Genomic DNA, 22809 nt, shown 5'->3' on the forward strand with positions numbered 1-22809 from the left:
AGAAATGACCTCACTTGGCTGCCCTTAGGAGCAGCGTGGTTCTGAACTGGATTTGTGTGAATACATTCTCACTGTGCACTGTCACAATCTGCAGCCTAAATTGGGTCTGTGTTCTCGAGGTCTGGCCCATTTGGGCTCCAGAAATGGAATTTCTGCCGTGGTTTGTCCTGCTCCCATCAGGACCTGCAGCCCTGTGGAGCCTGGCTTTGCTCAGGCACCGAGGTCATGATGAGTTTTAACTTATTTTAAATTTAGGGGCCTCAGAGTGTAATGTCCCTTGCAGTTGTGACTGGGATTAGTGCTCCTCACCCTGACAACATTATGGCCTGTGTTATTTCATTTTAATTCTTGCACTTGGCTTTTTCCTGGAGGCTGCGACAGAACCAGCAGAGACTCCAGGACAAAAATTTCTACTCCTCTTGTGGAGGAGGATTGAGACATGAGAGCAAAGTGGAAAAACCCCTGGAAACACAATGAAAAGCTTTAAAAACAACCCATGCAATTTTGCAAAATTGCTTCTCTCCAGCAGTTCCCTGTGAATTTGGGGAAGGGGAGGGTTTGCTGCTGTGCAGGGCTCAGGCACAGCAATGGTGTAAATTGCAAATTGAAGTGCCAAAACCAGTCTGGCCTGTGCAGGTCACTGGAGTAGACACAGCTCTTGCCTGCAAGCATTTGTAATCTAAAACCCCGGCTCTATTCCCACTGGAGGTAATGACAAAACTCCATGTGATTGCAAACGGAACAGGATTAGACCCTAACTAAATAAAAGGAGCTTTTTTTTTTTTTTTTCAGTCACCAGATACTCCTTCCCCACGACAAATTCAAACAGCTTTTGTTCAGGAGTCCAAGAACTGAGTTTAGTCTGGAAAAAATAAAACAACACAACTTCTTTCCTCACTTTCCAGCAGGTTTGGAAAGACAAGATTTGAAGGAGAGAATTCCCATCTGTTATTGGAGCATTTAATCATTCTCCAAAAGGCAGCAGAGTTTTTTATTTTCTCTGGGGAGCCAGCAGCATTAGCCGAGGCATAAAGCAAACTCCACCAAGTGTAGAAAAAACTCACCCTGATGTCCTGTTTGACAAACTGACCCGCGGGTCACAACCTGAGTTTATTGATCCGTGGGGCCTTGTCTGGGTGCCGGGCATGTTTTCTGGACTTTGGTTTCAGCTGCATTCCTCACTTCTCGGAGAGGGGGTGTGGATTTCTGCTAGGAGCAACCACTGGGAAGGAAGTAATGTTCATTAAGTGTGCAGGCAGTGCAGGACCAAGCATGCTCAGTGCAAAAAAGCTTCGCTGCCCTGCCTGTCAAGCCCGAGGTTTGAACTCGGTCCAGAACGCCGGATTTACTTTTCAGGAAGAAACCCTACCTGCCTGGGCTGCTTTCTTTTAATTCTCCCTTCCCTCCTCCTCAGAGGAGCGCAAACAATGTTCTTTTGATGCTTTCCTGCGAGTGGGAATCTCGCCCTGGAGAAGGAGACAAAACTTTGCTACCTGTGAAACGAAGACTGCTTAGGTCAGTACGAGGGGGCGCAGAGGAACTTTGCGAGCAGCTTTTGGTGACTTTTGAACTCCCCTCTTTCTGCTCTCCTCTATCCCTTCCCATCTCCAGCACAGCTGAACTTTTTAGGGGGAAAAAAAAGAAAAAAAGAAATTAAATGTTCAGCAGTTGTTCAGCAGTTTTTCTGCTTGCTCATTCTCTCTGCTGAAGGTAAACTTGGTTTAAGTGAAAACAGCCCGAATTTGCTGGGAGCTGAGCTTAACTTTTGCAAAGCTGACTTGCAAAAGTTCAGCTCAGAGAGATTTTTATTTTCTTCACTTTTTCTTCTTTTTCTTCTTTTTCCTCTCAGTGCAAGCCTGGGCTTCCAGCGTGTGCTTTAAAAGCTGTTCCCCCCTTTCTCTCCCCGCCCTCTGCCTTAGAGCTGAAAATGAGACTTGTTCTTGAATAATAAACTCTGTGTTATCAAGCAAATCTTGTGGCTTGTTCATGTGATTGCTCCCAGTCCCAGCATCGATGGCTTTTGCCTTTTAATACATTTTCCAGCTCTTTCTGGAAAAGGAATTGCAAAACTTTTAGCAGAGAGGTGAGAGAAAGCAATTTTAGTTGATAACTGAGTTTTACTCGGCGCCTGAATTTTTAAGTTTTTCAATTTTTAAGTGTTCTCTACTTTTTGCTTTTAAAAGCATATTTAAAACTCCTGTCTCCCAAAATATTCCCAACCTTAGAGTGGGAAAAGAGAATTTTCCTTCTTTTTGTGAGACTTTGTGCTGCCTAATGGAGATTTTTCTGAACATAGGCCAAATGGCCAAGAAACAAAATGACCACTGAATAAGAAGTGAAATGGATTTAAATAATTAGAAACTGCCTGTAGTTAATGATTGTTTGAAGTGGGTCAGAAACATTTGGCAGCTCCTGGTGTTAAATTTTGTCCTGGGATGTACTTGGTAATAGTTATGTGGTTTATCAGAAGTTGGGATTTAATTTTGTGTGTTTGAGGGGTGGGCACAGACTTGGATATTTGTTTTAGAAACTGAAGAAATGACTTAAACACGTGCAAAGGTGAAATCCTTGTGTTTAAAAGCTGTATATTTATTATTTGGTTGTTCTAAACTGGGAGTTATCCCATGCAGAGGATCTCAGTAGGGAAAAAAGGGATTGCAGGTATGATGAATAACTCCTAGCTGGAGCACTGGGAGTGGAAAATATCTTTGCAAACTCCAAGAATTTTGCAAAAAAAACCCCCCTCTGTGCAGAGGGGGAGAGGAGGATTGGGTTTTGCTGGATCTCCTGGGGCATTCCCACTGGGGATTACCTGCAGCCAGGCCAGGCAGAAGGAATCTGCAAAAACCCAAGGCTGGAGCTCTCTGATCTTCCCCTGCGTGCACCCCCTGAGATCCAGGGGAGTTTTTGATGAGGGAAACCTTCTCTGCCTTTTGATTTGGGGGCCTGCTGGGGATGGTGGTGCTGCAGATGGACGCGGGGTGGCCACGGGGCTCTCTCTGCCCCTGGACATTCCAGCCCTCCATTTCCTGGGGAATGGGGAGGGTCCTTTGTGAGGCACTTTGCATATTTATGGGAGAGGAAAAAAAAAAAAAAAATTGCCTTGCGCTTTGAGAGGTGAATAAAGCCAGGCTGCAAAGCTGCACATCCTCGTCTGAGTGCTGAACACAGGGTTTGGTGCCTGAGATTGATGCCAGATCCATTGTCCTCACCCAGGCACAAACAACGTGGCCTCCGCCTTTGTTCCTTCGCAGGTAGCCAGATCGCACAGATCCAGCTTTGTACAAACCCGTTTTATGTGAAAATATAATTCAGGACAGGAAATGTTTTGTGATTATTTAATTTCCCTCCTTAGGGATGAGATTTTTCAGTTTATAAGTTTGCAAAAGTTGGAAGTAGAAAAAAAATTCATGGTCCACAGAGGCCAGACTTTCACCTGTGGGATACTCAGGTCCCCATTGTTCCTTTGCAGGTACCCAAATTGCACAAATCCAGCTTTTTTCAAACCCACTTCACATGCAAGGTTATAATTCAAGACAGGAAATATTTTTTATTCATTGAATTTCCCTCCCCAGGGTTGAAATTTTGCAATTTGTAGGTTTGCAAAAGTTGGAAGTAGAAAAAAATTCTTGGTCCACAGAGGCCAGACTTTCACCTGTGGGATGCTCAGGTCTCCATTGTTCCTTTGCAGGTACCCAAATTACACAAATCCAGCTTTGTACAAACCCACTTCATGTGTAAAATTACAATTCATGACAGGAAATATTTGGTGATTGTTTAGTTTCTCTCCTCAGGGTTGAGATTTTGCAATTTGTAGGTGTTGCAAGTGTTGCAAGTGCGAAACAACTCTTGGCCCACGGAGCCAAGACTTTCACCTGTGACGTGAAATACTCAGATCCATTAAATGAGGATCAGCCAGGTTTTGGCCTAGAATCCATTTATTCTCCTGTCCTCCTTTGTTTTCACCCTTAAATTTAGATCTATTTGTTCCTCCACCTCCCCAGGTATTCCCAAGGCAAGTCTGCTCCTGTTTGTGGGTTTCGTTTAAATCCTTTTTTCTTTCTAAACCAAGGGAGGGGAATTCCACAGTTCCTGGAAAGGCTCAGGCCTTTCTAAGGTTTCATTTACCATTTCCAAGCTTTCATTTACCTCCAGAGTGGAGCAAACCATTGCAAATGGGCTTAACCTCATTTTCTGTCCTCATTTTTGTGCCGAATCTTGGTTTTTTTAAACTATTTAAATAGGGAAAAAAACCCTTAACGTGTCCCTCCAAAGTTCCATGGATGGCTTTTCTCTTTGGAATGGAGATGTCTCCATCTGAATCCAGCCACAATCAAGAGGCAGGGGTGAAATTTGGAGGATTTGGAGGAGAGGAACGGGTTGGATCCCATCTCCTTTAGCTGTGGGGCTGCTCTTGGAATTGTGGAGCACTTCAGGCACCTCTCCCAGTGCTCACACATCATTTTTTAAATTTTATTTTGTTTTATTTTGTTTTATTTTATTTTATTTTGTATTTTATTGAAGATGGGGACTTCTCAGAGCATTTTGAGGATCAGGATGTCAAGATCCATCTGAAACACCCTGAAATGAGGGGCAGCAGGGATGAGGGGAACAGCCCCACATGGGGGTGTCTCTGATGGGTCATTCCCGTATCCTAAATGGGATTTAGGAACGTTCCTAAATGTGACATCTGCAGGTAAAGGACCCTGTGGTTGTTGGGATGTTCTCCCAAGAGCAGGATTCTCCATTTGGGAGAGCTCAGGGAGGTGGAAAAGCAGGGATGATTTATTTTGGAGGAATCTCTTTGGAGGAGGCATTAAAAACTGTATTTTTTCATGTCTAGAGCAGAAGTGTGAGGGGAAAACTGCAAATGGTGCCTCGGGCAGTGTTGGAGGTGTCTGAGGCTGAAATGTGCATTACCATCACCCTCTTGTCCTCGAGGAGAACCAAGGAACAGCAGGGGCAGGGCACATTTGTACAAACCCATTTTATGTGAAGATATAATTCAGGATAATATAATATATAATATAATATAATATATAATATAAAATATAATCCTGTGCCTGATGTTTGCCCTGAAACACCCCTGGGAACACCCAGAATGTTCCTCTGTGCCACCTTCCCTGTCCCCCACATGGAAATTGCTGCAGGGAATGAGCCATGGAGGAGTTGGAAAAGTTCAAAATAAAATCTCTTTACAAGTTCAAAATAAAACCTTTTCCCTCAAGCTGTTGAATTTACCCCAATTTCTCCTAAAAGGCAGAGAGGTGTTTGAAACATGAGCAAAAACCAATTCCTGGTGTTAATGGTGAATTCCTCCTTTATTTTTGCAGGTAGCAGTGGAAATGAAAGCAAATCTGTTTGGCCACACAGGCTCCACAAATGTAAGTACAAACAGAATTTCTTTTGCCACTTCTTTTGGTGGAAGTGTGAGTCCAGCACGAGATCAAAGCACAAGACTCGCGTTGATGTTGTGCGGGGTTTTTTTTTAAAGAAAAAGCAAACAAACAAGGAGGTCAGGGGAAAGTTATTTATTTGACATTTTCCTGCTGGCCTTGCAGAAAATCAGGGTTCATTTGGATTTAGATCCAGCTGCATTTGGGCCAAAGTTGTCTCTGGGGAAGTCTAGGAGGGGACAGGAGAGGAGAAAAGCTTTTAGCTCTGTCTGCTGAGAAACCTCCTGGGCAGCAATTGCAGAAACTCCTGCGGGACTCACAAGTTGAACTCCTATTTTTAGAAAGGTTGTGGGAGCTGAAATCAGCCTTTAAAGCTTTTAGGAACCTGGCAAGGCAGGTGGGAACCCCGTGGGATGTGGGAAGTGTCTGAACAGGTTGTGAGAGTTAATTCTTTAACTCACCAGAGGGACATTAGCAAAACCCACTCGACTCCTGCATCAATCTTCCAAACATCCAAATCCTTATAAATCTTCTATCTCCTGGTTCCAGAGGAGCTGAAATGCAGAAATTCTGAAGCCTGAGTTTGAGCCTCTCAATGACTTTGGGTGTTTTATCCATTGCTTTCGGATCTCAAATGAAAATAATGAATGCAACACATATTTCATGTGTTGGTGCCTTGTGGAGTTCACCAAAGTTCAGGGAAGGTTTTTTTTTTTTTATTTTTGTTTGAGGGCTGGGGAGCGCTGCAAAATTTCAGCTGAAGCTCAGTGCAGATCCTGCCCTCTGCAAAAAGAAAAAAAAAAAGTTTTTTAGAGTTACAACCTGGGCCAGAGTTCAGCATCTCAATCCCCTTTGCCCGGGCAGAGGTGCAAAGAAATGGAACTTTGTGCATCGAGATGCAAATTCCCCATAGAAACGGGGCTTTTCTGAGCTGCTCTGGGGGTTCAGGTGGCTGAAGAAACGAGCTTTGTGCTCCCCGGGCGGCGTTTGTGCAAAGTGCCTTTGTGTGGGGATGTGTAAAGCCCTCAATGTGCCATTCTTTCTGCTTCAGCTGTTAGAGACTCCCATCTTCTCTATTGATTTTACCCAGAGCTCTGCCTGCCCTTGAAGGTGTGACCTGTACCTCGGGCTAATTTATTTCTGTCATGGCTGCAGCGTGGCTTGGAGGGCAGCAGGGGCTGGGAGGGAGAACAATGAATCCGGCGCGGAATAGAAATCCCGAGGCTGCGGCCCTCAGACATTCCAGCACACAGCCCATTCTCCCGCCTGGCATTCTGCACGCTCTTGGATTAAAAAAGGGGAAAAGAAAAAAAAAGGAGAAAAAAAAAAAAGGAGAAAAAAAAAAAAAAAAAGGAAAAAAAACCAAAAAAACAAAAATAAAAGGCAGGCATTTGTATAACTAATCAGGTGAGCCATTGTGGGTAATCCCTTTGGTCACACACGCTGGCATGGATATTAAAATTTGCTGGGCTTCTAAACCACTTACAATGACATCTTAGTTTGTGAATCTGAATGGGAAAGCCTCACCTTGATGGCCTGGGAGTGCTTTTGGAGCTGAGCGCTGGAAATTTGTGTGTGGACGGGCAAAAGGTTTGGGTTTTGTGCTGAAAACTCATTTTGGCAGGCAGGCTGATGGATTTTTTTTTTTTTAATTTAATTTTATTTTGTCTTGCATCACATTGACTTTCCTGTTCAGCTTTTATAAACTAAAATATAAATTTAAATGAGATTTAAACACTGCAGCTGCTGGCCCCTCTCTCAGAGGGGTTTTCTCTCCTGCCCTGCCTGTGCCCTGAAGCCTTTACCTTAAATAACTGGATTTAGGGAATCCTAAATCCTAAATCCGCTTCCCTGGGGAAACTTGTTGCTCCTGAGTTCCCTTGGGGGAAAGCTGAGCATCCTGGGCTGGATGAGAGCTCTGGAAACCTTGGGCTGGCAGTGCAGGCAGCACTGGGGTGGCTGCAGGGATTTCCAGGCTCCCTCCTCCCGCCTGGGTGAGGTTTTGGGTGAAATTTTGGGGTTCTGGGTGAAATTTTGGGTTTTTGGGTGAAATTTTGGGTTTTTGGTCATCCTGTGTTGAGGGTGATGCTTTGGGGTGATTTCCTGCAGCTCAAGGTTCTGCAGCACAAGAGGGGGTTTATAAAACAGGAGTTTGCGCCATTCCAATTCACTGCTTTCCCTGGGCAGCAAATTTAAATTGAAAGAATTTAGGGCTCGTCCTTCAGAAGGGCTGAGGCAGGAGCAGCTGCCCTGGGGTTTCTGCTGTGGCTCAGGGCAGTGGGGCCAGAAGGCAAAGTCAACATTCAAAGCAATGCAGAGCACTCTGGAGCTGGGTTTGTTTCATTTCCAGCTGATTTCCTGGGAGCTGCTGCCACAGAAAGCACTGAGTTACCCTGGCATAGCTGAATTCAGTGAAAATTCAACCACCCTGGCCTGTGGAGCCACGTTTGTGGAGCCTGTGTGCCAAATTTAAAGTTTGCAGCTAAATCTGGTTATTTTCTGTGGGATTTGGCTTCCAACGGGTCCCTGTGCCACAGCCATAAAAGTTTGGTTTCCTTAGCCCGAAGATTTTGTGCAGAAATATTTTGGTAGAGGGGAAAAAGCAGAACAGGAGGTGACAAATCTGAGTAGAAATGTGAATCAAAAGAAGATTTAGGATTTATGGAATATATATATATTATTATATTCCTTATAATAATATTTAGTTGAAGTGAAAATGAAGAGCAGCTCACAAGCTGGAGGGAACCTGAGGTTCTCAGGGTTTCTCTACCTCTACCAAAATCCTTTTGTGCTTCTGAATGATGTTTGATTATTAATTGATGTTGGCAGCTCGGTGATTTTGTGATTCCCTCCCTAAAATCCAGGTTTTGACAGAGGTTTCAGCTCTTGCTGCAGAGGCTGGGGTGGGACAGGGTGAAAATTTCTGCTCTTTTTGGTTCCTAATGACACTCAATTTCATCTCCACACCATCCCGGCTTTTTTCATTGATATTTTCTCCCTGCATGCACTGGGCAACGTTGAAAATTAAAGAAAGGGGAAATAGAATAAATGAAATGCTCACGACCCTCAATGGAGCAGCTGTGCAGTGGGAATTCTCCTCCTTTAGACCCTCAGAGCTGTCAGCACTGAAGACATGAATTCAGTTGATGTTTCCTTGATATTCTGGAGATTTTTGGGGGTTTTTTCCTCGTTTTTGGGTGTCCTAAAAAGGTGTTGGGGTGCTCAGGTTAACCCCAGAGGCAACTGTGAGGGGAGAAATGAGTCCCAGGGCTGATGGCAGGAACAGAGAACAGCAAAACCCTCTAGATAAGATGTCCAAGGTGTAATGGGGGATTTTTAGGACTGAACAGCATCCCATTAATTCAGCTGAATTTTTATTAATTAACATCTTATCAACTAAAAAAATCACTCTTTTTTTTTCTTTTTTTATTTTGGTAGCAAAACGAAGTGAAAAACAAATACCCAAAGCTGGGTCATAGAGGGATGGTTGCAAAATAATTGAAGAGCTGAGGTGGCCTCTCATGTGCTGCCCAGATGTGCAGCCCCAAATGCCTGTTCTGGGAGGCTGATTATGGAATACATGCATTTAGAGCTGGCAGCAAAGGGAGAATTGATTTCTTTCTGGAGTGCAGTGGCTGTTGCTGCACTGGAGATAATTAAACATCAGAGCAGAAGCAAAACTGAGCTGGAAAAGGAGAATTATTGCACCTCTGGGTGGGAAGAGCTGTGGGATTGTCTGCACTGGGGTGGGCAGAAGTTGATTTTTATGAAAGTGGGGATGCACAGATAAAGTGCATTGAGTGACTTTGTGGTCACTCTTGGTCTTGGTGGAAGAGATTTTGTGTGAACTTGATTTGGTTCCAAACTAAATGCAGTGAAAACAAATTCAAGCAACTCTTATTGTGAAGCCTAAACAGGATTTTAACAGTTCTCAACTAACTCACCTCAAAAATTAATTTATATATTTTGGTTATCTTGAGTGCTATGCTGCAGATGCTCAAAGTCCAGATTTGATTTTATCATTCTCTCCTTGCAGTATTTGGTTTTTTTGCCTTGCAGACTCCAAGATAATGTGCTAATTTCAGCTTTCACAAGAAAAAAAAAAAAAAAAAAAAAAGGTGTTGCAGAGAACATCTTTGAGAATATGAACCCCAAAGGTGTCGATATCTGAATTCAGATAATTTTAGTCTAATTTTAATTTTGCTTTTGGAAGTTCAGATTTGTAAATGCTGGGGTTTATTCTGTGCCCTGGAGGGAGTGATGGGACTTTAGCTGATTTCTGTCAAGTGGTTTAGCACTGATTATCCCCTGCAAGGAGGGAAAAGAGCTTGGCTGAGGGATATCCATGGCTGGGATGGAATAAATTCCATGGAGTGACAGGAGGGGCTGGGAGGGACCTCAAACCCATCCAGTCCCATGGGCAGGGACATCTCCCACTGTCCCAGGGTGTTCCAGCCTGGCCTTGGGCACTGCCAGGGATCCGGGGCAGCCACAGCTGCTCTGGGAATTCCATCCCAGCCCCTCTCTCAATATTTCATCCCAAAATCCCATCTAAACCAGCACATGGAATCCTGGAATGCTTTGAGGACCTCAAAGCCCAACCAGTCCCACCATGGTCCCCACGCCTCCCACTGTCCCAGAGTGTTCCAGCCTGGCCTTGGGCACTTCCAGAGATCCCATCCCAGCCCCAGCTGCTCTGGGAATCCCATGGCAGCCCCTCCTCACACTCCCAGCCAGGAATTCCTTCCCAAAATCCCACCTAACCCTAACCCCAACCCTCTCCCAGTATTTCTCCCCAAAATCCCATCTCAGCATGGAATCCTGGAATGCTTTGAGTTTGAGGGACCTCAAAGCCCAAACAGTCCCACCATGGGTCCCACAACTCCCAATGTCTGAGGATGTTCCAGCCTGGGCTTGGGCACTGCCAGGGATCCAGGGGCAGCCACAGCTGCTCTGGGAATCCCATGGCAGGGCCTGCTCACATTCCCAGCCAGGAATTCCTTCCCAAAATCCCACCTAACCACAACCCTCTCCCAAGATTTCTTCCCAACCTAGAATGGTTTGAGGACCTCAAAGCCCAACCAGTCCCACCATGGGTCCCACAACTCCCAATGTCTGAGGATGTTCCAGCCTGGGCTTGGGCACTGCCAGGGATCCAGGGGCAGCCACAGCTGCTCTGGGAATCCCATGGCAGGGCCTCCTCACACTCCCAGCCAGGAATTCCTTCCCAAAATCCCACCTAACTCTAACCCTAACCCCAACCCTCTCCCAAGACTTCATCCCAAATCCCATCTAAACATGGAATCCTGGAATGGTTTGGGTTTGAGGGACCTCAAAGCCCAACCAGTCCCACCATGGGTCCCACACTCTCCAATGTTCCAGGGTGTTCTACCCTGGCCTTGGGCACTGCCAGGGATCCCATCCCAGCCACAGCTGCTCTGGGAATCCCATGGCAGGGCCTCCTCACATTCCCAGCCAGGAATTCCTTCCCAAACTTCCACCTAAACCTGAATTCCATCTCAGAGCCTCCTCACGATCCAGTCAGGAATTCCTTCCCAAAATCCCACCTAACCACAACCCTCTCCCAAGATTTCTCCCCAAAATCCCATCTAAACCAGCACATGGAATCTTGGAATGCTTTGGGTTGAGGGACCTCAAAGCCCAACCAGTCCCACCATGGGTCCAACACTTCCCAATGTTCCAGGATGTTCTACCCTGGCCTTGGGCACTGCCAGGGATCCAGGGGCAGCCACAGCTGCTCTGGGAATCCCATGCCAGGGCCCCCTCACCTTCCCAGCCAGGAATTCCTTCCCAAACTTCCACCTAAACCTGAATTCCATCTCAGAGCCTCCTCACGATCCAGCCAGGAATTCCTTCCCAAAATCGCACCCAACCCTAACCCCAACCCTCTCCCAAGATTTCTTCCCAAAAATCCCATCTAAACATGGAATCCTGGAATGGAGGCACTTCCCAAACCTGTGGTGGGTTGAGAAATGTGAATTTTGTAGAGATTGAGACCAAGAAAAGCAGGAGCCTGGTGGGTTTTATTCCCCCTTTTGGGGGGCAGGTAATTTAAGAGCTCAGCGTGTGTCTCAGCTTCCTCACCTGTCAGTGGGGGAATTGCTTCACAGGGGACTGGAAATATCATTATAATGATCCTTGGGATGTGCTTTCATATGCTGGGGAGGAGAGTGGGAGCGTTCACATGTACCAGAGAAAAGGGAAAAAGTAGGTTAGGCCTGTCTGAGCTTGTCATGCTTCTCCTGTGTCAGCAAACTCGGGGAGACAAGAGAAAGGAGAGGAAGAGAGATCAAAAGAATACATTAAATTAAAAGGTAAACAGGGAAAGTTAAACTTAAAGCAAGCCAGGAGGGAGCTGCACAGGGCTTGGCTGCCTTCATCTGGATTTTCTATCCTGGGCCAAGGCCTTGGTCATCAACAAAAATCCCGAGGAAATCCCTGAGTGGGGAAGAGCTGGGGGTGCTCTGCATGAGGGGAGAGGCCTGTGGAGGAAATTGGGAGGAAATTGGGAGGAAATTTGGAGGGAATTTAGAGGAAATTTGGAGGAAATTTGGAGGGAATTTGGAGGGAATGTGGAGGGAATTTGGAGGGAATTTGGAGGGAATTTGGAGGAAATTTGGAGGGAATTTGGAGGAAATTTGGAGGGAATTTGGAGTGAATTTGGAGGAAATTTGGAGGGAATTTGGAGGGGTTTTCCCCTGGTGATGGAGAAAGCAGGGCCCTGGTGGAGCTGAGATGCTCAGGGTGGCACGGTGGCAGCAAAGGAAAGATTGAGTTATTGCTCACTGGCAGGGGTGAGAGGCATTTAAATATTTATAAACGTGTTTTTTATGTCCTCCCAACTCTTGGCAAACTGGGTTTTAGGGTCTTCCTAGAGATTCTGGAGCAGCTAAGCTGGACTTTATTGTTGAATTTTGAGTCTAAGTGTCCAAGGACATGTTGGACAGGGCTTGGACAGCCTGGCCTGGTGGAAATGTCCCTGCCCAAGGCTTGAGATGAGTTTTAACCCTGTGAGCAGACAGAGCTCTGAGCTGTGCTGATGTTCTATTTCCCTTTAATCTCTTCTGTCTGTGGGTGAAATAGGCCAAGGAAGCTTTAAACGCAGATCTATACCGTGAATTTTCCATCTAAAGTAGGAGGAAGGAGAACAAAAAGCACATGGGGGAAAATTCCTGACAGTCACTATATGGAGGGCTGGTTATGCTTTTACAGAATGATGGGTCAAACACTAGGCTGCCAAAAGCAATCATACCACTTGTAATCTTCTTTAACTGTATCCAGTCAGAAAAAAAAAAAAAAAAAGATGAAAAATTGTTTTTCTGCCTTTGAAGAATGGAAATATCTTTTCCCATTCCCACCCTGACCTGTTTTACTCGGAGAGATTCTGGATCCACTCACTCAGCTAAATCATCATAAGCAGAGTGAGATGGAAACAAAAAACTTTACATAAAATTCTGCTTTTTGCACCTCCAGCAGCTGGGGAAGGGGTTTTTTTTGAGGAAAAAAGCTTGATTTGCATGCTGAGCCTTATCTGTGGCAAAGCTTGGCGCTTGCAGGCCAGCTTTGTGTGGTATAATCTGATTTTTTCACATGGTGAGGCTGTTTGTCTGTGCGTCATGTCCAGCCTTCCTTTTGGGCAACAACCACTCACCTCGAGTTTCCTCCAAGGGGCTGCAGAGGAGTTTTTAAACAGGTTCAAGATAAACAAAAGTGGTGGGATGGGGTAGGAACCTCTTGGGAAACCAAAAGGGGAAGATTCCCCTGGCAGATGAACTGTGCTGAGGTGACAGAGCCCAAAATCAGGTGAAACAGCCACGGGGAATGTGGAGGGCAGGATTTGAGGCTCTCACACCTGAAAAACATTTTGGTTTGTGAGTGCAAAATCCCTGCAGCTGGAACATCTGCCTGGTGTGCCACTGGCAAGGGAATGGGGCATGGAAAGGTAGGGAGATCTCTGTGTTTGTGTTTTAATTAAAATTAAATGTGGAGTAGCAAAACCAGCTTGGTATTTTAGGAGATTTGTGTGCTGTGGTGGGGCTGAGTGTCTGGAGAAAGTCTGTGGGGATGTTGTGACTAAACTTCTTCGTCTTTCAAATCTTGCAAAATTTTATTAAAAAATCCAACTTTTTGGGAGGTGTGGGACAGTCATCCAAGTGCCTGAGGATTTTGTGTGTGATTTTTGTGTGTTATGCTCACATTATCTGCAAGGGCAGGTGGGAACAAGACAAAGGGGAACAGCTTCAATGTCCAAAGTTGGGCACTGCCAGGGATCCAGGGGCAGCCCCAGCTGCTCTGGGAATCCCATCCCAGGCCCTCCTCACCCTCCCAGCCAGGAATTCCTTCCCAAAATCCCACCTAACCTAACCCTAACCCCAACCCTCTCCCAAGATTTCATCCCAAATCCCATCTCAACATGGAATCCTGGAATGCTTTGAGTTTGAGGGACCTCAAAGCCCAACCAGTCCCACCATGGGTCCCACAACTCCCAATGTCTGAGGATGTTCCAGCCTGGGCTTGGGCACTGCCAGGGATCCAGGGGCAGCCCCAGCTGCTCTGGGAATCCCACCCCAGGCCCTCCTCACCCTCCCAGCCAGGAATTCCTTCCCAAAATCCCACCTAACCCTAACCCTAATCCTCTCCCAATATTTCATTCCAAAATCCCATCTAAACATGGAATCCTGGAATGGCTTGAGGGACCTCAAAGCCCAACAAGTTCCACCATATGTTCCGCACCTCCCACTGTCCCAGGGTGTTCCAGCCTGGCCTTGGGCTCTTCCAGGGATCCCATCCCAGCCACAGCTGCTCTGGGAACTCCATCCCCACCTCTCTCCCAACATTTCATCCCAAAATCCCATCTAAACCAGCACATGGAATCCTGGAATGGTTGGAGGGGCCTCAAAGCCCAACCAGTCCCACCATGGGTCGAACACTTCCCAGTCTCCCAGGTGGCTCCAGCCTGGCCTTGGGCTCTTCCAGGGATCCAGGGGCAGCCCCAGCTGCTCTGGGGATCGCACCCCAGGGCCTGCCCACCCTCTCAGCCAGGAATTCCTTCCCAAAAGGAATTGGCAGAGAATTGGCTGAGATTGGACATTCAGGAGGAAATCCTGCTCTGCGAGGGCGGTGAGGTTCTGGCTCAGGATGGCCAGAGGAGTTTTGGACACCCCAAATATCCAAGGCCAGGCTGGACAGGGCCTGGAGCACCCTGGGATTGTGGGAGGTGTCCCTGGAAGAGTTCATGACCGGATGAAGGTGACCATCCTCACCAGCAGCAGTGAGGCAGAAGCTGCAGGCTGAATTTGTGATAAAATATTCCCCCCAGGGCTGTCAGCAACACTGGAGCAAGATTTAACCCAAATGGAAATCCTGTGGTGCTGCTGTGGTGCAGTTTTGGATGGAAAACCCACTTGAATAGTTTTAATTGCTGCCCTCGTGGAGAAAAAATTGCAATATTCTGGTGCATTTGCAGAACAGAGTAACCCAGAACCAGCTCAGGGCTCCTCAGCAGGGTAAGGAAATTTTGAGTGAGGTTTGTAACTCTTGGTTTGAGAGTTAATGCAAATCTGAGTTACAGCAGAGAAGAATATTTAGCTTTTAATTTAGAACTGCACGTGGCAAGTGAGTGGGATCTACCGCAGCAAAAATTGGGGTTTTGAGGCACCCTCCAAACCTTTTCACCTTTTGATGCCATTTCTCAGAGCTGGCTGATTTAGTGATGCCACAAAGCAGGAGCCACCTCTGCTATTTACAGGCTTGTTTTTGTGCTTCCCTGATGGTGCTTAAATCTCCTCACCCCTCGTGCCACCTTCCCAGAGTGTCAGCCCATCACAGCCTGCTTCTTGTTGCTCTTTAAATCCTATTTTTTTTCTTTGCTTTTTTTTTTCAAACCCAACAGCAGCCGCTTTCCCTTTTCCCAGTAGTCCCCAAGCAGCGAGGAAGGCTGGCCACTGGCCAATTCATTTAAACCTCTGGAATAATAGTTTGCTCTCTAATGAATAGTCTGGCTTTAAATCTCTCCATTCGAGGGTGGTGGCACTCCTGAAGCTGACAGGTACTTATGAGACACTGAGGAAAGGTCATTTGTTGGGTGTTACTTTCATTGATCTGGCCAGAAAACCTCCTGGCCATTCCTCTGTGCTCCTTGAAGGCAATAAAAAAACAGGCAAAAAAAGCGAGGCAGAAAATCCATTCATTTTCTCATATTTGCTTCAGAAGTCACAAACAACCCATTTCCAGTCAGCAGTTTCCTATTTAAATGTCACAGAATTCAGCCTCACGGCTGACATCACCTCATTCTGATCAGGGAAACTGAGGCACGGAACAGGGGGATTGTTTTTCCCTGGCCACCAGGTGTTAATCCAGGGCTGGAAGCTGGGAGCTCCTTGCCGTGGCTGGCAGAGAGCTGGAGGAACACCACTGGTGGGAGATTTATCGCTCATTTCATCCCTCTTCCCCCGCACCCATAAATCAAATGCTACCATTTTCTTCCTGAAGCTGGAGCTTAATGAACCTAAAAGCAATCTGAGGAAGTAGCACCAAAACCTGGCGGTGCTAAAGCCCTGGTCCATTTACAAATGAGAACCCAGAGCATTGGCAAAGTTATTTTTAGTGTAACTTGAGTTTAGTTTCCATAGGAGTTGCCAGACCCATATTTCGGGGCCTGGCTTCTTGATGCTCAGGAGAATAAAGTGAGTTTGACATCTCCTAAACCAGGCTGGGAGGGAATGGCTCCTACCTGGATTAATGATTGTGGTGCCTCAAATTTTAGCTTTTATATTTTTCACATTCTGTGCTGCTTTAGTGTGTGGGTCTGGGTTCACATCAGGGCATGGTGAGCTCTGTGCACAGAGCAGGGAGACAAAACAATTCCTGCTCCAGCTGGGCACCAAGGACAAATGATCCAAATCTCAGCCCAGGAGCACAAACACCGTGGGCTGGAGAGAGAAAAACAAGCAGGGTGGGACTGCCTGGGCTAAAGCTGGAATGGGACAATGAACTGCAAGGTGCAAATGGAGCAGAACTGATCCCAGGGAGAGACCCCGGGAGCAATCGTGCATTTTGGGGCCATTTCGGGTCATCTTGGGTTCATTTTGGGGCCATTTTGGTTCATCTTGGATTCATTTTGGGGCCATTTTGGTTCACCTTGGGTTCATTCCCATGTCTTGCACCTTCATCCATCTTCTTGCACCTCTTCATCACCAACAGGAAAATGGTCCCTGTTGGGGATGAAGAGGTGCAAGACTCCCATTTTTTGGAAAACACCCCAGGAGCTGTTTCCCACCTCAAGCTCTGCAATAATTATTCCTCACTCAGAGCATGGTGAGCTGTTGGATTCCCATGTGGAAAATGGTCCCTGTTGGTGATGAGGAGGTGCAAGACTCCCATTTTTTAGCTCTGTGATCTCTACACATCTCTGAATTCTTTCACGAGATCGATCTACTTCTGTTTGGAGGAGGAGACAAGCAAAAAAAAAAAAAAATGGAGGTAAATTGCAGCAACAAAAGTGAAAGAGAGAGGAAGCAGAAGGTATTTACTTCTCACCTGCTACAAATTACCCTGCAGCAGAAAGCAGGGAGGAGGAGGAGGAGGAGGAGTGGGATGGTGCAGAACAAAAGGCTTTTCTGCCTCGAAATGCACCAAGGTGGGAGCTCTGCGTTTCTCAGGAGTTTGGTTTCAGCAGCCAGACACATCCTTGGGAAGGGCTCTGGGGGCTCTTTCCCCTCCCTAATGACACTCAGGCTTTGTCCCCTGGCCGGGCAGGGTTTGGCTCGAAGGCTAAAGTTACAGTTGGAGCAGAACTCGTTCCATATTGGCTTGTTTGATCCTGGGAGAAGGGGAAAAATCTGCTCAATGCGGTTCTCATTAGCCAAAAAAGCTGTAACATGCTGGAGTCATTAGTAGTTTGTTGATTGAGTTAACCGTGCAAGGCGGGCTGCAATTGATCATCTGCATTCTCATTAAATATGCTGCAGTCTCGGGGAGATTGTTATGGAACTGCTTGGAAGGCAGGCAGGAGGAATCTTGGTTTCAGCCCAGAGCACCAGCTTTAAAATCTCTTTTGACTTCAGTCTCGAAGTGCATAATTAATATCAGAAATGGGACTGAGGTGTGACATAAAAATAATCTTTCACTGGAGTGTAACTGGGCAGGGTCGTGTTTCAGCTTGAAACAGGGAGGCTGAAACTTGAATCCAAATTTAAACTTTCTTAGTGCTGCACGAGGGAAGTGGTGAGGGGTCTGTGGCTGCAGCATTTCCACTTGGCCCTGTCTCATAGGTATTTGAAGGAAGGAAGCATTGCTGTGCTTCATTTAAAGATAATGAGGTCTAATAAACCCTAACCAAAAGTCAAATTCACTTCATCTTTGCCTTGCTCATAAGCGAGTCAATAAGTGAAAAAAGATCTGTGTAGAGAGAGGTGATAGAATTTCACTTTCAAGAAATGGGTGAACAGGAGTTGCTGAGGAGTGTTACCTTGAAAATATATCATGATCACTTTAAACCTTGTCTATGTCTTTCAGCTTTTGAAATGCTGAAGATCACATCTTGAGGGAATTTGTTGGAGCCTTTGAAGTATTTTTATGTTAGGCCCCTATGGCAGAAGATTGTACAGATCAAGAAAGTACCGAGTAGATTTATTCACAGAAAATGCATTTAAATTACCCAGCTATACGGGCTCACATTCTTCATTTATAGCCTGGTGTCTGAGCTCTGAAATCCTCCCAAGAGCTGAGGTCATAGGATTGGAAAATGAGCTTCTGTACACCATCCTCGTGGCCTTTGGATGTAATGGAGTCTGCACTGTGTGGTAAATTGGACGGAATTCAGAGAAGAGCAACAAAAACAATTAAGGGAGGAGAGGAACTGACTTACATGGAAAGATTAAAGCGTTACAAATTTGTGGCTTGGTGAAGAACAGACTACTGCGAGTGGTTGGAAGTTTCTGGAGACAGGAATGCAGCTTCAAAAAAAAAAACCATCCCTGCTCTTGTCTGAACATGGTTTTGTTTGTGTGTTTGTTTGAAAGGAAAATCTTTTCCGAGCAATATCCTCATCTGGTGTGACTTACCCCAGTGCCAGTGCAAACAATGGAGCAGGGGGATCTGGGCCAAATTATTCTGTCTGAAAATGTGGCCCTTGCACTCCTTTAAAGCTGGCACAGCAGGGGTGGAAGTGGTAGTTTAGGGAGGCAAATGGTGTTTTAACTCCTGCAAGGTAACTCCTGGTTAAATGGGGGTTAAATGTGGAAGATTTTTGGGTATCTTCCTTCTATAGCCCCTCTGCAAAATGCTGTAAGAGCCAGCAAGGGTAAAAAACATTTAATTGCTTGGCTGAAATTTGGCAAATAACAGGCGGGAAGGGCATTTCTGTTTCTGTGCTCTTGGAGAAACAAAGGCAGCTTTAAAATAGGAGAGAAAAGTCTGAAACAGCCCCAGAATCTGTGGGGTGAAGTTCTGAGGGGCTGCAGGTGTAACCCAGCCCAGGGGAGCACTCCATGAGTAGCCAGGCAGTGAGTAGAGCAGTCCATGAGTACCCAGCCATTGAGTAAAACCATCCATGAGTATCCAGCACTGAGTGGAGCAGTCCATGAGTACCAAAGCACTGAGTGGAGCAGTCCATGAGTAGCCAGGCCCTGAGTGGAGCAGTTCATGAGTAGCCAGGCCCTGAGTGGAGCAGTTCATGAGTATCCAGCACTGAGTGGAGCAGTCCATGAGTACCAAAGCACTGAGTGGAGCAGTCCATGAGTAGCCAGGCCCTGAGTGGAGCAGTTCATGAGTAGCCAGACACTGAGTAGAGCAGTCCATGAGTACCAAAGCACTGAGTGGAGCAGTCCATGAGTAGCCAGGCTGTGAGTGGAGCAGTCCATGAGCAGCCAGGCCCTGAGTGGAGCAGTCCATGAGTACCAAAGCACTGAGTGGAGCAGTCCATGAGTAGCCAGGCCCTGAGTGGAGCAGTCCATGAGTAGCCAGGCACTGAGTAGAGCAGTCCATGAGTAGCCAGGCCCTGAGTGGAGCTGGCTGGGGCAGTCCAGCTTTTCAGCTCAGGCTGGCAGCCCCAGGAGCCCAGAGCCCTGTCCCTGCTCAGGGGATTTGGGCTGGTGGCTGCCCTGCACACACAAGGCACGGATTGTTCGCAGGGATTGAGTTACAGCGAGGCTGAGCAATTAAAAACAGGGAGGAAAATGAAGTGTGAAGCCCCTTGGGCTGAGGAACAGTCTCAGAAGGGAAGTGCTGGAGGCCCTGGTGCTTGGGAATGGGACTTGTCCTGAGGATGGGGTGTTAATTGGGACACGGTGGCCAGATTTGAATGAGAGGTTAATTCCTGGCTGCCTCCCCTGCTCCCTGTTCCAGCTGGGCAGGGACAGATCCCGTCCCAGGGCTGGAGCCTGCTGAGCCTGGCTGCACAGGGAGCTGAGAAGCTGCCACCTTTCCCATATGTAATTGCTTTTATGGGGTGGCTGAAGCTGCCAGGGAGCAGGAGGAGGTGGAAAGGTGGCAGCTCCTGCGTGGAAGTTGCCACAAATATCAGTTTCCTTTGTAAGCCATGGTCTTCACTGAGGGGTGAAAGGGGCCAAACCTCTGTGATTAGGACTAATTTTGAGTGCTAAAACTGCAAAACCCTAAAGAACCTGTGGAGATTGTGGCGCCGTTACCTCCATCCTAATTCCTTTGGGTCAGGAGGAGTGGGGAGCAGTGACTGCCCCATCCATTCCTGCCCATCCCAGCTCAGTGGGTGAGCAGTGACTGCCCCATCCATCTGTGCCCATCCCAGAGCTTTCCAGCTCAGGTGTCAGTATTGACCGTCTCATTTCTGCCCATTCCAGTTCCATCCAGCTCAGTGGGCAGTAGGAAGGAGCAGTGACTGCCCCATCCATTCCTGCCCATCCCAGCTCAATCCAGCTCAGTGGGGAGTAGGAAGGAGCAGTGACTGCCCCATATCTGCCCATCCCAGCTCGATGGGCAAACAGTGACTGCCCCATTCCTCTCATCCCATTCCTGCCCAGCTCAGAGGGGAGCACTGACTGCCCCATCCATTCCTGCCCATCTGAGCTCACTGGGTGAGCAGTGGCTGCCCCATTCCTCTCATCTCATTCCTCTCATCCCATTCCTGCCCGGCTCAGTGAGGAGCAGTGACTGCCCCATTCCTGCACATCTCAGCTCACTGGGGAACAGTGGCTGCCCCATTTCTGCCCATCCCAGTTCTATCCAACTCACTGGGTGATCAGTCACTGCCCAATCCATTCCTCTATCCCATTCCTGCCCTTCCCAGCTCAGTGGGGAGCAGTAACTGCCCCATTCCTGCCCATCCCAGTTCTATCCAGCTCAGTGAGGAGCAGGAAGGAACAGTGACTGCCCCATCCATTCCTGCCCATCCCAGCTCACTGGGTGAACAGTGACTGCCCCATCCATTCCTGCCCATCCCAGGTCACTGGGTGAACAGTGACTGCCCCATTCCTGCCCAGCTCAGTGGGGACCTGTGACTGCCCCATTCCTGCTCATCCCATTCCTGCCCAGCTCAGTGAGGAGCAGTGACTGCCCCATTTCTGCCCATCCCAGCTCAGTGGGGAGCAGTGAGTGCCCCATTCCAGTGCTGCCCAACTCACTGGGTGATCAGTGACTGCCCCATCCCATTCCTGCCCATCCCAGTGCTGTCCAGCTCAGTGGGGAGCAGTGACTGCCCCATTCCTGCCCATCCCAGTGGGTGATCAGTGACTGCCCCATCCCATTCCTGCCCATCCCATTCCTGCTCAGCTCACTGGGTGAGCAGTGGCAGCCCCATTCCTCTCATCCCATTCCTGCCCATCCCATTCCTGCCCAGCTCACTGGGGAGCAGTGGCTGCCCCATTTCTCTCATCCCATTCCTGCCCATCCCATTCCTGCCCAGCTCACTGGGGAACAGTGACTGCCCCATTCCTCTCATCCCATTCCTGCCCAGCTCACTGGGGAGCAGTGGCTGCCCCATTTCTCTCATCCCATTCCTGCCCATCCCATTCCTGCCCAGCTCACTGGGGAGCAGTGACTGCCCCATTTCTCTCATCCCAGTGCTGCCCAGCTCACGGGGTGATCAGTGACTGCCCCGTCCATTCCTGCACATCCCATTCCTGCCCACCTGAGCTCACTGGGTGAGCAGTGGCTGCCCCATTCCTCTCATCTCGTTCCTCTCATCCCATTCCCGCCCAGCTCAGTGAGGAGCAGCAGGGAGCAGCAGGCATCCCCCTCCAGAGCAGAGTGTCTGGAGAAGCGGGATTTGGAGTGTGAGAAGGAGGCAGCCAGACAGGAATACGGAATGTGGGCTGAGGATGCCGGGGGAATTGTTTCCATAGAAACCCAGCCATGGAGGCCCGCACTGCTCCCCCACCTCGCGCTCACAAATTCATGTGATCGCCTTCATGGTCACCGGCAAGCGCGCAGGGGAGTGGGTGATGAGGAGAACTGGAGTTTGCTGCAGGTGTGGGAGCTGCCTGAGGGACCTGGGGTGGCTCCAGCGCTGGGATGTGCTGCAGGAGATCAGGACGAGCTCCTGGGCACCGAATGGTGCCCCACTGGTGTCACACAAAGGGAACCAGGCCTCGTTTCTTTTAGATAAATGAAGGGGGGGACAAAAAAAGGGGTTTTCATTTGTTTCTTGCTGCATTGTTCTGCCACCTTTGTTGGCCAGGCCTTTTGCAGACATCATCTCTGCCTGCAAATGCACAGCATTCAGCAGTGCCTCAGGAAATGCTGCTCTGAAATGTCCTCCACGGAAGCACAGGCCTCTCCTTGCCACAATTTATGAGGGGCCCTGGGAGCCCGTTCCCTTCATTTGCTCCTGGAAGGATTTCTTCGTGGAAAATCCAAGATGTTCAGGGCTGATTTCTGTTCCTGCAGCCCCTGCAAAGAAAGCAGCACCTACAAGAGCTCCCAAAAACCTCCAAATGCAACCCCACATAGGAGTCAATAGGAGTCAAATTTTGTGTGGGAGAAGAGGCTAAAGGAGGTCAGAGAAGCCTCGGAAATGTGGAGGTGCCAAAGTTTAGAGTAGATATTGGAGTTGGTTTCCTCTGATCATCTCCTGGAGGTTAATTTGGGCCCAGCTGATTGGGTCTGTCTGATTTTTTCCCAAAAACCTCCAAATGCAACCCCACATAGGAGTCAAATAGGAATCAAATTTTGTCAAATAGGAGTCAAACTTTGTGTGAAGAAGAGGTTTAAGGAGGTCAGAGAAGCCTCAGAAATGTGGAGGTGCCAAGGTTTAGAGTAGATGTGGGGTTTGGGCCCCTCTGACCGTCTCCTGCAGTTTAATTTGGGCTCAGCTGATTTGTTCTGATTTTTTAAAGCAGTCAAGCTCCACAATCCACAAACTTCATCTTTTATCCCCTTTTTAGAAGAGACTCTGTGTGTGGAGAGAAGAGAGCAT

General features: G+C 47.7%; 1 long non-coding RNA gene across 1 annotated transcript in view; it reads left to right on the forward strand.

Moving 5' to 3' along the window:
• The first annotated feature begins 1372 nt into the window (after positions 1 to 1372).
• The window catches only part of LOC131093982 (uncharacterized), a 39852-nt gene continuing 18415 nt past the window's right edge, over positions 1373 to 22809 (forward strand). Inside the window, exons 1-2 of the long non-coding RNA XR_009115643.1 lie at positions 1373 to 1515; positions 5334 to 5384. This is a non-coding gene — a long non-coding RNA (uncharacterized LOC131093982). The remainder of the gene's footprint in view (positions 1516 to 5333; positions 5385 to 22809) is intronic.

The sequence above is a fragment of the Melospiza georgiana genome, chromosome 27 (assembly GCF_028018845.1).
Source record: "Melospiza georgiana isolate bMelGeo1 chromosome 27, bMelGeo1.pri, whole genome shotgun sequence".
Taxonomy (NCBI): domain Eukaryota; kingdom Metazoa; phylum Chordata; class Aves; order Passeriformes; family Passerellidae; genus Melospiza; species Melospiza georgiana.